Here is a 14443-nt window from a genome sequence, read left to right as displayed (position 1 = left end):
AAGATTTATTATTTAGATGCTCTTAATGTTGACCTTTCATGTACATGTTTGTGCAGTCAGTCACATTGTCTCTTCGTTTCATTTTTATCAACTACTTAAAATATTTTTGACTTTGTCTACCACTGTGAAATCTTTTTTTTTTAAAATCATTTAATGAACTATTTCGTGCATGTACACAGAGGTGCATGTAAGACTTAATTGCTGAGTTTTTATTCAGCTGATCCTTTTCTGAGGTCAAACTGCTGTTTGGGGGTAAAAATGGTAAAGTCTCTGGAGAAGAATCAAGGGAACTCTGATCAATGTATAGGAATAATTTATAGGAATACCTGATGGAGGGGAAGAATGAAGAAGAGGGAGACAGATTCTTCTCAGTGATGCCTATGAACAGGACAAGAGGCAATGGGCACAAACTGAAACACACAAGATGACACATTTTATGGCACAGGTTGCCTAGAGAGCTTGTGGAGTCTCCATCCTTGGAGAAACTCATCCTGGGTAACTGACTGGGTGCCCTCTGAGGCCTGCTTGAGCTGGTGGAGGCTGGGCTAGATCACTTCCAGAGATCCCTTTCCAGCCTTATCTCTTCTTTGTTCTGTGATCCAATATGCGCCTGTGGTTGGTTTCTTCTCTTCATTGTGCCAATTGCTGAAGAAGGAAGGGAAAGAAAGAATACCTATCATAAGGAACTTGTCAGGTTGAGAACAGACACAAGAATCTTGTACATTCCCTTTTTTTTTTTTTTGTTATTTTAGGAGAAGTAACTTAGCTCTCCATTTAAGTTAGCAGGAAAATCTAAATGCAACTTAACTGGAATAAAATTTTGGTAATGTTTTCAACATGCCAATCTGTAACATACAAAGCACACAACTGTTTTATGGGAGTGTGATTGTCACTCCAAAGCGTGAAAGTTACACCGAGGACTAAGAAAAATAACCCTATTCTTGGGCACTGGCAATAGTTTCTGGTTAGAAACTGAGTTGCCTATAATACACTAGGAATAGTTTTGTTTGTATATGTTTAGTATTTGTTTACATAGACCTTATACTGCACTGGGATTGCCATGGTTTAGGTAACATTTATTGTGCTTCCTCTGTTGGAAATTGAGTATAGCAGTTACCTGTTCATGGTGTTAGACGAATGAATGTGAAAATTCAGGTGAAAAAGACAACCAAGTTTACCAAACACTGAGATGTCTGGATATTTTAGGGAGTACCATGTTTAATCATGGTGAGTTCCAATCTTTTGTGTATTTACTATTTTACCATTTTCAGGAGTTATTGTATGCTCACCATCAGAAGGTGGGTTCCCTTTTATCAGACCTTGGTCTCTCTAGAATTTTCTTTAGGGCAGTGCCAAAGAATTTTTGCACATACCCACTGTTCTGAAATGAACAGAGGAAATAGCTGGCTTGGTTAGGATTTTGGAAACTAATGGCTAGTCTATGCTTGAAGTTATTTTGGAATAGATATTATTTACTAGAAGTAAATTAAAATAACCAGGAAATTGTGTGTTCACAGGGGGACCTTTCACTTTCTAGTTTAACTTTGGCATATAGAAAACTACAGGTGCCCTTCAGCTGTCACAGTGAAATCTATGTGATGATGATCTTTCTGGATTTTGTTAGTGAACATAAAGCCACTTCAGCTCTTTGGCATCTTGTGGCATTTTGCATTCATATCCTTGCTAGGCAAGTGGTGGACTGGGGGTTTGGAGATTGGCCTGATCTCTGGAAGTGAGGTATGTGAATTGCCTGGGGAAATTTCCTGCTCGCTTTTATTCGTATGTGCAGATGAGAAGGAAGGGCATCTCCAGACTTTCACATTTAAATACCTAAACCCAGCACCTGGATTCAGTTAAACATAATAGGTCTCTCACTGCCCCCATCACATAACCAGCAACAAAATACTTGTACTGTATTTGTGATTTAATAGTACACTCCATTTCCTGACACAATAGGAGTTTGAGTAATGTAACAAGAAACTCCTGTTGCATTACCTTTTAAAGAAACTAATTTCTGTAAAGGTGGAAGAGCAGCAATAGAGGGAATAGTTCCAGACACTGTCTGTAAATACCTGTGCTGTGCATGCCTATGCCTGTAAGCACCAGAAGCAAGTTACACCTTTTTGCAATAACAAGTTGAGAAGGACAAAAAGGATAATTGCCTCTAAGCACATTTTCTGTAGCTGGAGGATATTTATATAATTGAATTTTAAATATCTATAGAGTAGATACTAAAGTTAGGACGGTGGTCTCATAGGGTCCTGTCACTGAGTAGATAGGTTCTTCCATAGGGTAATTCAGATCAGTCTTCAGTTGAGGTCTTGAATTGACCTTTGGAAAAGCAGAGGTCTGTGAAGACCTCTATTCTAGCTAGCATGAGTGGATTCAGAGTAAGAGATTGCTTACCCCTTGGTGCTCTCTATTAGTCTCCTAGCTTGACTTGCTTCCACCAAAGGCCACCACTTGCTTTGCTCTGCTAGTTGAACTGATTGTTCCCTACAAAATATCTTGGTTAAAACTAGAAAACTGCTTGTTTTCTAGTAGTTGTCCTTTTGGTTGCTTGGGTTTTTTTTACCCTCCCAAATTGGCTATTAAAGCCAGCAGAAGGAAGGGGGCATTTAGCATCAATTAAAAGAATAACAAGCAGCAGGTGGGAGCACGTTGGTTGTGCAAATGTTATAATTCAAATTAGCATAAATGAGGATAGCCATTCTTTATTGTGATCCAAAGCTTCTTAATTTTTACATAGTTCATCTCAGTACTGTGCCACAAAAATGTCCACAGTGAGGTTGTTTATTTGCACCTCAAGCCCTAAAGTATAAAATGCTACTGTGAACATGTGAGAATGTTCAGGTCCTAACTGGCTTCAATAAATTCCCCCCCAAAAATTCTTCATTCCAAATGGAAAGTTTGGAAGGTTAAGATTAGAAGGGCTAATAAGAGCATATTTAAAGTATGGTGAAGGCATTGGTTAGCAAAACTAAGCTGGAGGGAAGGGCAGCAGTTCTCAAATGTGTTTTTCAGGACTGTTTTCCTGATCTTAAGCTGCATTGGCCCATGAAGCTAACATCCACTCCTTTGCAGTCCCAGACTCAGTAATTAGCCCTACTTTTAGTTTTGTGCTCTACTTAGTATACTAGCAGTTTTTGTCTTAACATCTGTATTTGTTTTTAATATTCCTCTCTGCGACTCATGCTTTTCTTTTATACTTAGGCAACTACTTGATTACATTTCAGAATAAGGTTTTCCCTCCCGTCTGTGTTCTGGTTGACCGAGAGTAAGTGGAAGATAATGTTATTGGTGTGTTGTTCTTTTCAGATTTGGCTACTGTATCTTCTTTCTGTGTATAAACCCAAAGGTGTCTGTGTCTGCAGATACAGCTCTGGCATGGATACCTGGCTCCTCCTCATTTGACTCATGATTTTGGGGTATGAAGTTGATTTGAACACACACATACACACAAAACAGAGATATTAGCCCTGTGTTCATGAAGGAATTCATTTATTATGGAGAAACTATCTAATGCCTTATATTGCTAATTCAAAGATACAATCTTTGTATCTTAAAAGTAAATCAGTGATTTCTGTTTAGGAAATTAGGCCTGTTTTCTTCTGCTGTGTTGGATCATTTAAAATGTCATAATACTGTGTTGTGCAGTTTACTCCATTACTGCCAATATAAAGAAGTTGAAATTAATGTTCTCCCTGAGTTGTCAGTGTCTGCTAATTCAGAGATGACAGAAATGTGTTAAAATATAATCAACCTATAGTATTTATCTTGCTTTGCACTTAATTTGTTTCCCTTTGACTGTGTTGCAAAATACCAAATGTACATAAAGTAATGAATAAATAAAAAATAAGTTATTTGTCTACATTCATTAACCTTTTGTGCATTCTTTTTAAAAAAACAATGAAATATGACACAATGTGATGCATTCCGAGGAACAGTTTGGTTGTATTTTTATCACTATTGGTTTTGAAATAAGATATCCTGGATGTTTTTTTGGCTATGAATTTGTAACCTAATTTTAAAAAAGAAATCATTATTAAAAAATTCTTGTTTAATGGTTAAGTTCCTCTAGTCCTATGAAAGCACACGGAACTAGGTGTGTTACACAAAATAGATGCTTCACTGCCTGAAACAGTTTGTTGTACAGAGCAAGAGACAACAGATGTATGTAGACAGATGGGATATAAAGCAGAATATGGAGATTACAATGTACCAAGAGAGACCTCCAAGAAAAATATAATTGTTGAATTTCTTTCAAGAATAATTTCCTAGTCTAGTGCATATTATGTTACCATAAGGTATTTCTTAATCCCTTTAATTATGTGCGTACTGGTACAGTTGCTTTTAAACGTGGAACTTAAGTAACATGATAAACTCTGAATGTAACAAAAATGTTGAGTTCTGCAGCTTTAAAAATGGGCACCAGAAGGGAACAGGTGATCAGCTGGACTCTAATTGTCAAGAACAATCCAAATGTTGAATTGAAAATGAGCAACTGCTTTGTTAAGAGTTCATCCTCCTTTGGATGAGTTATCTAAAGTGGTTTTATGGGTTCCAAGGTTGATGTTGATTTAATCAGTGCCCATTTTCTTCTCAACAAATTTTTTAAGTGTTAGGTTCTCCTGATAGTGTTAATTGTTCAAGGCAATTAACTTAACCAGATACAGAGCTTTGAGTTTTCTAACATCTCTAAAGAAACTCTTATTAAGACTTTTAATCTCCAGCACCTCCTGAAGGGTTCTGCTTTTGTATCACAGCTTTGCCTCAGGCCAGTATAATTTCAAATGTGCTAAAACTGTCTTCTAACATCAACTTAGAGCTGCTAGTGCTCACAATTATCCAGAAGTGTAAGAACAAGACTGAACCTGGGTTCTGTGCATTTGGACAAAACACAGCTGGCTTTTGACACCTGCTACAGTAGAGTTTCAGGCATCATTTCTCATGGCCCTATTTCTTGTGATACCTGTTTCACAGTGCTGAAAATTCACACAGAAATCTGCAGTGTGTCAGGTGTCTGTCTTTCCTCTGTGTGGCACTTCTGATAATGCAGTTTAAAAACCTACACAGATAAAGCCAGATTTCAAAATATTTCAGGATTTGCCGACTTTAATGTCTGAGAGCCTGTAATACACTTTTTACATTATTATTTGGCAGATGTGCATTATTATTTGGCCAATTTAAGAAGTTACATGTTCTCTATGCCCATACTTTTACCTACTCTATGTCCAGACAGAGGGAGGAAAGCCTAGTGTTCTGTGAAAAAATTAAAAAATGCAAACTTATCTCTGTTGTTTTGCAATGCAATTGGCAATCTAGACTGAAATTTAAACAGAACACTGCAGATCTGATACCATGCTGCAATTGTTTATTCACTGGTAAAATCAAATGTCATTATATACAATGTAGGCATTTATTATTACAAACAGATTTTAACATAATGATTTCCCTCACAATTTTTTACAGCTAGAAATAAAAATGCCCTGATGCCATGACCAGGCAGTTTTGAACTGACAAGTATCTTCAGAAGTTAAAATAAATGCAGCAGCATTTTTGTAGCAAGGTCACGTCCACGCCTCTGGATGCAAATACACAAACAATTTCAGTTCAAACTTCAGGCCAATAGGTCTCTAAATGCAGTTGGAGCCCAGTGATGCAGTCTCCATTGTTTCTTTGTGAGAAGGATGCATCATGCTTACATTCAGCTTTTTTAACTGGCTACAAGCTCAGGGCTCAAAGTGCACCACAGGCAAAATATATATTTAAAAAATTATATATATAATATATATAGGCATTAAATTGTCTGTATTTAAAAACTACACTGAATGCAACAGAAAAATGTGACTGGCAATCTACTCAGGTTATCTTTTCTAGTATCCATGTCTAACAATAAATGTTAACATTACTGTAGCACAGGTCTATCATAGAAGAATCTAGATGTGTTTGGGATAAACTTCAGAGAGTTTACTGAATGCTATCTCTGTTTAGAGAAACCTTCATTGTATTTTTGCCATTGCTTCTGCGTAGTAATTGCAAAGGGTTTGTCTGCAAAATTATCTAACTGTCCCAGGGAGGGTTCATTGGAGGTGGTGACATCCTATTTTCAACATGTCTATTTTTTTCCCCATTACATTCATTGCTAGACTTGATAGGATGCCTTGCAGTAACTTTCATTCCCCCCAGCAGACACCTTTCCTAGAACCCCTTCCCAGTGCTGCATATAAGAAACTCTTCTTTTTAAAGTGATTGTGGAAGGGGGAAAAAATGGTAGGACATAGCTTTGAGGTGCCCTGGACTATGTTTTTATCAGTGCTGTGGCTGCTACTTGACCTGAGGAGGAGTTTAAAAATAGTTCAGATTCATTTTACATTTGTGTATCACCAGGTAGTATTTGCTGTATCTGTTACTAATAAGATTCGTGGAGAAAAATGTTATGCAAGAGTAAATCACTGTCTTTGAATTGGCTGAGAGAAAGGATTTGTAAAATCAAAATATTGTGGACACTGATAAAACCGAGAGACCTACAATACTGCTCTGATATTTTTATATCTATACTTCTAAATAATTCAGTCTTTTCAGAGAATTATGGCAGCTTTCAAGTTAAAATATTGATCGATGGGTGTTCAGGTAGAGAGGCTTTCACATCTGTGTCTCCTTTGCTCAAAGGGGCAGATCTTTGTAAAGGAGGCATGGATTAAGGATCTCCAGCTAAATGATCAAGTGCTGTCTGTCACCTGATAGGAAGAAGTCAGTTGTGAGGGGCTAGGGTTACAACCCCTCTTTTTGCCTTTTCCTAACTATACAGTCCTTAGGCAGTTTTTACATCTTTCAGTTCCGGTAAATATTGTAGGAGACTAAGTGAATGCATACAGTCTCCTCTCTCTTTGCAAGGAAGTACATGTACTGCCCTGCTCCCTAGCATATCTTTTTCCTCAGAACATCACTATCTCCTTACAAAAAAACACTTCCCCAGAAGTCTCCTAAAATAATGAGCTTAAATTTGGAAGAGTGAGGGAATTCCAGCTTCTTGCATCTTTCTGTCTGCTGCTGAATGATTCATATCTGTTGTGGCTCTGTTCACACACAACAGCAGGATCTATCCTGGGAAGGCAGAGGCTGTTCCCTCTGGCCAAGAAATAGCAATGCTGTATCTTGTCTCAAAACAGATATGAGAAAATGGCCCATATTCCCTTGGGATGCTCTTCTGTATTGGGTAACAGGTTGGAATTGTAACATTTCAATGAGGCTGTTACTCGTGTTTTACAACACTCACAGCTGCTGCAGCCGCTGCCTCTAAGGTCTCCTGCAAACTCCACAGTGTGTCCTTCTCACCCCAGACTCTGGTCACTGCTGAATTTTACCTTGACGAGAAGTCGTTCAGCACGTGTAAATTATGGGGCTTTCCCCTCCTGTGGCCATGTAGGCTGCATGTTTAGGACTAGCAGGAGCCCACTGCAGCTAGCCTTATTTCCTCTGGTGAGAGTTAGGTCCAAGTCTGGCAGTAGAGCAGTGCTGGAGTTTGGGAAGCCTTGGATTCAGGTCTCAGGGAATTAACTGAAGGTGCAGCTGAGGCTTAGCTGCTGGGCTATGAGTGTGCTCTCAGGGTGAGCCCCTTCTGCCCTTTCACTGGAGATGTAAGAGGCAGGAGGGCAAGAGTCACAGCACTGGGCCAGGCAGGGAAGAGGGAGATTGATTTCAGCCTTGTGGGTAGAGCCTGTGCAAAGTGAAGGGGAGTGAAATGGAACCTATAGATATAAAATCTCAAGTGGCCTGGCCCTTCCTGTGGTTGGCCTGTGTTTCTGAATGGTCAGCTGGAGAGCAGGCAGGACCAAAGCTGAATGGACTGAAGGTGCTCTGGAGCACTCACCTCTCTTGGCTGGCTACACATGACCTGTGGCAGGCTGGGTTGTCTGTCCTCTTGCCCAATTCAAAGAGCCAGACATGCATGATTAAATGAGGGACTGCTTTAAGCTAAAGGCCTCAATTCCACCCAAAATTAAAAACCTCTAGTTAGGGATATGATATATATACTGGGCATGTACACAAAATTAGTATGCAAAGGAACAAAACTGTTCTCTGTGTCCTCAGACCTATTAGCAAATAAATCAATTCTTACTTATCAGCTGGTTTAGGAATGATCCCTGGAACAAAGCCAGCTTTTCCCTTTCGCAGCTGAACCTTTGTTACGGTTTTTGCCAACTGTGAACAGAGCTGTCTCCACAGGTAGGATGGACACAGGCTTGGTTTGTAGTTGAAGATATAGCCATGTCTTACCTTTCCAATTCCCTCTATATCCACAGCATTCTCATTTCTGTTATCTGAACAAGTCCAGCACTGATGTTCAGCTGGAAAACAGGTTATTTTCTCCCACGTCTGCTGACTGCTACAGTATTTGCTGCCTGTAGTATGATTAGCTCTGTGCAGAATGCTTATTTCTTTCTAAAACTTAATCTGTCTTGGGTGTTTTGTTTTGTTTTGTTTCAGCTCAATTTGCTTGTTGAGTTAACAAGAGACTCTGAGATCGTGATATGTCACTTATCAGTTTTCAGTGCAATGAAGTCTGCTGCAGCAGAATGTCTGAATGTCTTGGGTTCTTGATATTCACAATATTTTAACATTTTCAGCACCTACATACACAGCACGGCAGCACTGAAATAAACACAAGATGTAAACCTGTGTGGTGGTACCAGCCCGTGCTGCTGCGGGGTCTGTGCTCATACAGAGCTGGGGTCCTGGCACCTCTTGGACGGCCTGGGGAGCCTGTTGTGGGCCAGGGTGTAAAGAGCACCCAGCCAGCACAAAGAAAGCCCTGCAGGAGACCAGGGCTGTTCCCAGATCCCTGTTCCTGGGAAATGGGGGGTTCATCCAATGGAGGAGAGTTTTGAGGTTGTTGTGGTTTTTTTGGAGGGGTTTGGTGACACCGGTCTGGTACGTGGGGCAGTTTGGCTTCAGCAAGCAGAAGCCATTTGGTGAAATGGAGGGATCTGAGCCCCCTGCCTTCCCAGCAGAAGGGAGCCCTGTGGGAAGGCGCTGGCAGAGGAGTGCTCAGGGCCCCGGGACCCGCCCCCTCCCGCTGCCCTCGCTTGCCCGGGCTGTGCGGCGGGCAGGAGCAGCTCCCGGAGGCTGCGGGTGCTGGCGCAGGGCTCACACCCCTGCAAGCTGCAGGGCAGGAGCAGCTCCCGGTGGCTGCTGGTGCTGGCGCTGGGCTCACACCGCCCTGCAAGCTGCAGGGCAGGAGCAGCTCCCGGAGGCTGCTGGTGCTGGCGCGGGGCTCACACCGCCCTGCAAGCTGCAGGGCAGGAGCAGGTGATCAGAACTGCCGAGCCCCACAGATGTCCCCCGCCATGGGACACTCGGGTCTGCTCCTGCACCACGGAGAAGTGACAGAGCTTTGTCCTGTTATCCAACATGCCTGAGCTGGAAGAGGGATTGCCTATCGGAGGGACTGCACATCTCCCCAGAGGGAGGAGGAGGGGAGGCGGATAGCATCTCTCCCAGTTTTCAGGGGCTTGCAAATAAACCATGGATTTGCTGGGTGGTTTTTTTAATCCCATCTAGATGACAGGACAAGCAACACTTTTAACATGGGATTTAGAAGTTTCTGTGTGTATATTAAAAAACAAAACAAAACAAAACAAAAAAACCAAAACAACAACAAAGCGAACAAACCGGTACCAAACCACCAAATTTTTTTTTTAAATTAAGGGAAGACAACAAGAGGACTCACGACTTTGTCATCCCCCTCCCAGAGGCATCACGGGCTCCAGCGACCTCTCAGCCGGGTGTCTCTAAGGCCAGCCTTGCACACAGAGAAGGCGCGGGCTCCGAGAGCGGGGAGGGGAATGCGGGATGCTGGATGCGGGATGCTCCATGCTGGATGCTCCATAGCTGGATGCAGGATGCAGGATGCGGAATGCTGGATGCTGGATGCGGGATGCTGGATGCTCTCCTGCCCTTCCCGGGGGACTCCCCGCGGCGGCGCCGGCGGCCGCTGGGGGGCGCCCGCGCTCCACGCGCGGCCCCGGCCCCAATCCCGACCCCAATCCCGGCCCCGATCCCGGCCCCAATCCCGACCCCGACCCCGATCCCAATCTCGGTCCCGATCCCGGCCCCGATATCCCAGTCCCAATCCCGACCCCGATCCCGGCCCCGATCCCGACCCCGATCCCAGCCTCGTTCTCGGCACCAATCCCGACCCCAATCCCGACCCCAATCCCGGTCCCGGCCCGCGATCCCCCGCCCGGACCGGAGCGCTGCCGGCGCTGAGCCCGGCCCAAGGAGCGGGGCGAGCCGATGCCCCGCGGGAAGCAGAAACAGGACCCCCGCCTTCCGACACCTCCAAGGCCAGCGCTGCCCGTCCCCCGCCAGCACCGACCTGGGCAAAGTCGGTCCCCAGCCACACCAGCGGCGGAGTCGTTTATCAGAGGCACTGGGAAGCCGTCTCGCCCCTTTGTGCATCTTGCGGGATTTCTCCTCGCACAGGCAATTGGCAAAGGTTAGGAAGGCGTCTTTAGATCCCCTATAATCCCAGTTTAAATATTAAAAGTATAAGCAGCCTAGGCCCAATATTTACCTATGTAACTCCATAGATTTCCCTCCAGACCTGGACTTCTAAGAATTTAAGGGATGGTTTGCGTTTCTTCCTTCCCCCCCTTCTTTATTTCCCCCCCATCCCTTCATATTTTTTTAACAAACTAACCTGAAGAGATGGGGAGAAAAGCCAACACACACACACACACACACACACACACACACACACACACACACACACACACAAATAAAACAAAACAAAACCCCAAAACCAAAACAAAACACAAACACACACACACACACACAAAAAAAAAAAAAAACAACAACCAAAAAACAAACAAACAAAAAAAACCCAACCAAAACAACAACAACAACAACAAAACCCAAATACAAAAAAACTCCCCCACAACAGTATTTTTATGACCGAGAAATAGCCAGTCTCCCTGTCTGAAACGTGAAAGGAAGGCGAGATTCCATCCCCGCCGCCCGCTTTGTCACCGTCTGGGTTTAAGTGGCGGCCACATCAACACAAAAGGCCAACACTCACACACATCCCAAAACTCGACACAAAACCTCAATTGGCTCAATGGCGGCGATGGGTATTTTGATAACGAAATAACCCTCCTGCTCTGGTGGGGTCTGGGTTCCGCTCTGTACCCCCACCATGCCTCAGGCGGCAACCGCCAAGGAAAAGAGGCGGAAAAAATCCCTCAAGAAAGTGTTTAAGATAAAACTAAGTCTCAAACGGGATTAAGGTTTTAATTACAATTCCCTATCGAAGTAACATGTTTGATGAACTGATCCTATCAATTAATAGTAACCTTAATTTAAAACTTATGAAACAGCTTTGTGTGAAGTATACCTCAGACTCTTTTTTTTTTCTTTTTAGGAAAAAAAACCCCAAAAAACATCATGACGGTTAATGCTACAACCATAAAGTACTAAAGCACTAGCAGAAGAAATTTTAAAGAAGAAACGTGCTGCTTTGGCTAGAAATAATTACTTGTGAACGCTTTGGGGTGTTCTCTCTAGAGGTGGTGGGTACAAAAAAATGGAAGTTCTTTAAGAAAGGGAAAATAGATGGATGTTTCTACCCGCCAACGGTATCATTTCATAATAATTTTGGCCCACGCTATATTAAAGAGAAAAACAAGGTAATTGGAACATACATCAACAGTTTTCCATGAAATAAGAGTTAAAAGAAGTAATAGAACTAATCACTGTCTCCTCAAATCAAGTAGAAAACATTTCAATGCACTAATTAGAGTAATTAGAATAATAAGACTGCCTATATGTGGTAAGACAATGTGTACAAACAACTTTATTTAATGTATACTGGTAATCAGCGATGCGTGCGTGCTTGAATGCTTAGTGCAATAAAATTCACCCCCGTCCGCCCAAACAATCAAATACAAATTAGTTTAATGATTGTGCCTGCTTGAACGTCTTAGAAATCCACAGGCAGAGGGAAATAAATAGCACCATCCTTGTTTGTACGTCTCCCCTACTGACCAAGGAGCTGATGCCTCCATGGACTTGGCAATGAATGACTGTAGACATGAATGAATCAAGGAGGGAAAGAGAATTAATGAATGAGTCAGTCTGGCTAAAAACAAGTCCTAACTTTTAGACGAACGCCTCTTACAATTCCCGGGACGGGAGGAGACGGGACGAAGAAGAGGAGGGGGAGAGCGGTCTCGTCATCACTTTTACAAGCTGCCTCTGCCTGCCAGGATTTACCGCCGTGCGAGGAGGAGGGGGAGGAACACCAGCCGCCAACTTCCAACCGGCCTGATCTCTTTTTAATCCTTAAAAATGACATCTGTGCGGACGGGCCGGGGCCGCGGAGCGGCACAGCTCAGCCCGGCCGGGCGGGACGCTGCGGGAGCCGCAGCCCTGCGCTGGGACGGCCCGGCCCTCCCGGGGAGGCGATGGGCTTCCCGGGCGGCCCCGAGCCCTGCACGGCCGCGGAGGGAGGCAGAGCTGCTGCTCCGGGCCGGGCAAACACGGGCCGAACCCGCCGTCTCCCTGGGCGAAGGGGTCCCGGCGCCCCCTCCCCAGCCGGGGAGCAGCGCCCGCCCCCCCGGCACCGCTGGCACAGTTTCGGCCGCTCTGTTACCGCTGTCCTCCTCATCCCTGCCCCTCTTTGCCCGCCGGCGGGAGGGCAGCATCCCGTCGGGGATGCTGCGGGGCCGGGGTTGCGGGGAAGGGGCTCCGCGCCGGCACAGGCGGCCCTCCGGACCCCGGCGTGAAATCCCGGCACACTCGGAGGTATTGACACGAGTTTGCCGGGACAGATAAACGCTTCCAAGGAAGAGACCCACAGCGTGGGCCAGGCCGCGGGCTGAGGCCGACTGCGGCGTGAGAATCCAGCGCTGCAGCCGGGGCTCGCCTGCCGGAAAACCCACTTGTTTGGTTCATAGTTTGATGAGGACTCGGGTCTGAATACGAATCTTTGCTTTTCGTTTTTCCATTTCTGCTAAAGCATGCTTTGGCTTTGCCCTAACTAATTTTCCCCGGAGAAGTGCCCGCTCCCCCCGCACCCCGCGTCCGAGCCAGGGGCAAACTCGCTTCTGCAGAACATTTTCCTACATCCCCGACGGCAGCCCGGCCAAGCTCCGAGCACAGAAACCCACCTTAGCCTCTGCAACTCTGAAAATTTTTTTTTTTTTATCTTTTCCGTCTCGAGATTTAAAGCCAGAGAGGCAGCCCGGGCCGAGTCCCTTCCGAAATGTACAATAAATAGACACCGGCCCGCAGGAGCAGGGGAGGCGGGAGAGCCACAATTCCCAAGACAGACCCCAAAGCCCCGGCTCCGTTCTGGAGGCAGCAGAAGGCCGCCGCTGCCCCGTCCACCGCCAAAAAGCAGCGGACAGTTTCCTTCTTTCCTCACCCCCTCTCCCTGCTCCGCAAGGCGCTGCCCTGGCACGGGCTGGGGGGACCCCCACGCCGCCACCCTCCCAGTGCTGCGTCCAGGCCAGAGGTTTAAGCCGGACTCAGCCCAGCTCTCCCGCCCGCCGGTCTCCGCTCTCCCCCCACGGCCGGGCCAGCCGTGCTCTGTACCCTCACCGACGGCACAGCAACAAAGAGCCACCAAACCCCCCACAAGGCGGCTGGGGACAGCCCCGAGGCCTGGGGCCGCCCGGCAGGCAGGGGTAGGCAGCCGGGGGAGAGGGTTTTCCCGTAGGATCAGCCGGAGGGCAGGAGCAGCCCCGGGCTGGGCCCGGGAAGGCGCAGGCAGCCGGGACCGTCCCGCCCGGCCCCCGCGGCGGCCAGAACGCGCTCGGAACCGGGGCACGGGAGAAGGGGGCGCGGGGGAGCCCCGAGCTGCCGCCAACAAAGCCCGACGGAGAGACACACGGCGGGGCGGAGCCGGGGCCGACCGCGGCCTCTGCCCCCGCCGGGGCTCTCACAAACTGCCCAGCCCGAGAGTAACACCTGGCCAGACCCCATCCCGGCCTGCCCCGCAGCCTGGGGAATTTACAGGATTATTTATCCTTACTCCGCTTCTCTCTTCCCAAGCCCCGGCCCCCACAGCTCACTCTCAAGAGCGGGGCGGGAGCTCCCCGGGCCGGGCAGCACCGACTGAGCCTCTCGTCCCTGCGGGGCTGCAGACACCGCGGTGACAGCCAAGACTGACAGGCTTGAGGGTATGCAGCCTCCTCTCACCTTCCAGTTTCGGCCTCCACCAGTGAGAGGGCGAACTGAGGAAATAGGGCTTCTGTTGTTGACATCTGACCTACGACAGAGCGTCCCTGCTGGAAATGTAAGCGAGAGAGCCCGAGGAGCTGCCACGCACCCTGACATCCACCTGCAGAAGGAGCATCCTATAGCTGCTCCATTTCCCCCTCTCCTTTCTCTTAAAAGAGAGATCGAAGGAGAGAAAAAGAATGAGTCCCGAACCAGG

The sequence above is a fragment of the Oenanthe melanoleuca genome, chromosome 3, assembly GCF_029582105.1.
Source record: "Oenanthe melanoleuca isolate GR-GAL-2019-014 chromosome 3, OMel1.0, whole genome shotgun sequence".
Classification (NCBI taxonomy): domain Eukaryota; kingdom Metazoa; phylum Chordata; class Aves; order Passeriformes; family Muscicapidae; genus Oenanthe; species Oenanthe melanoleuca.
The sequence above is the reverse complement of the archived record's forward strand: the minus strand, read 5'-3'. Positions refer to the sequence as shown.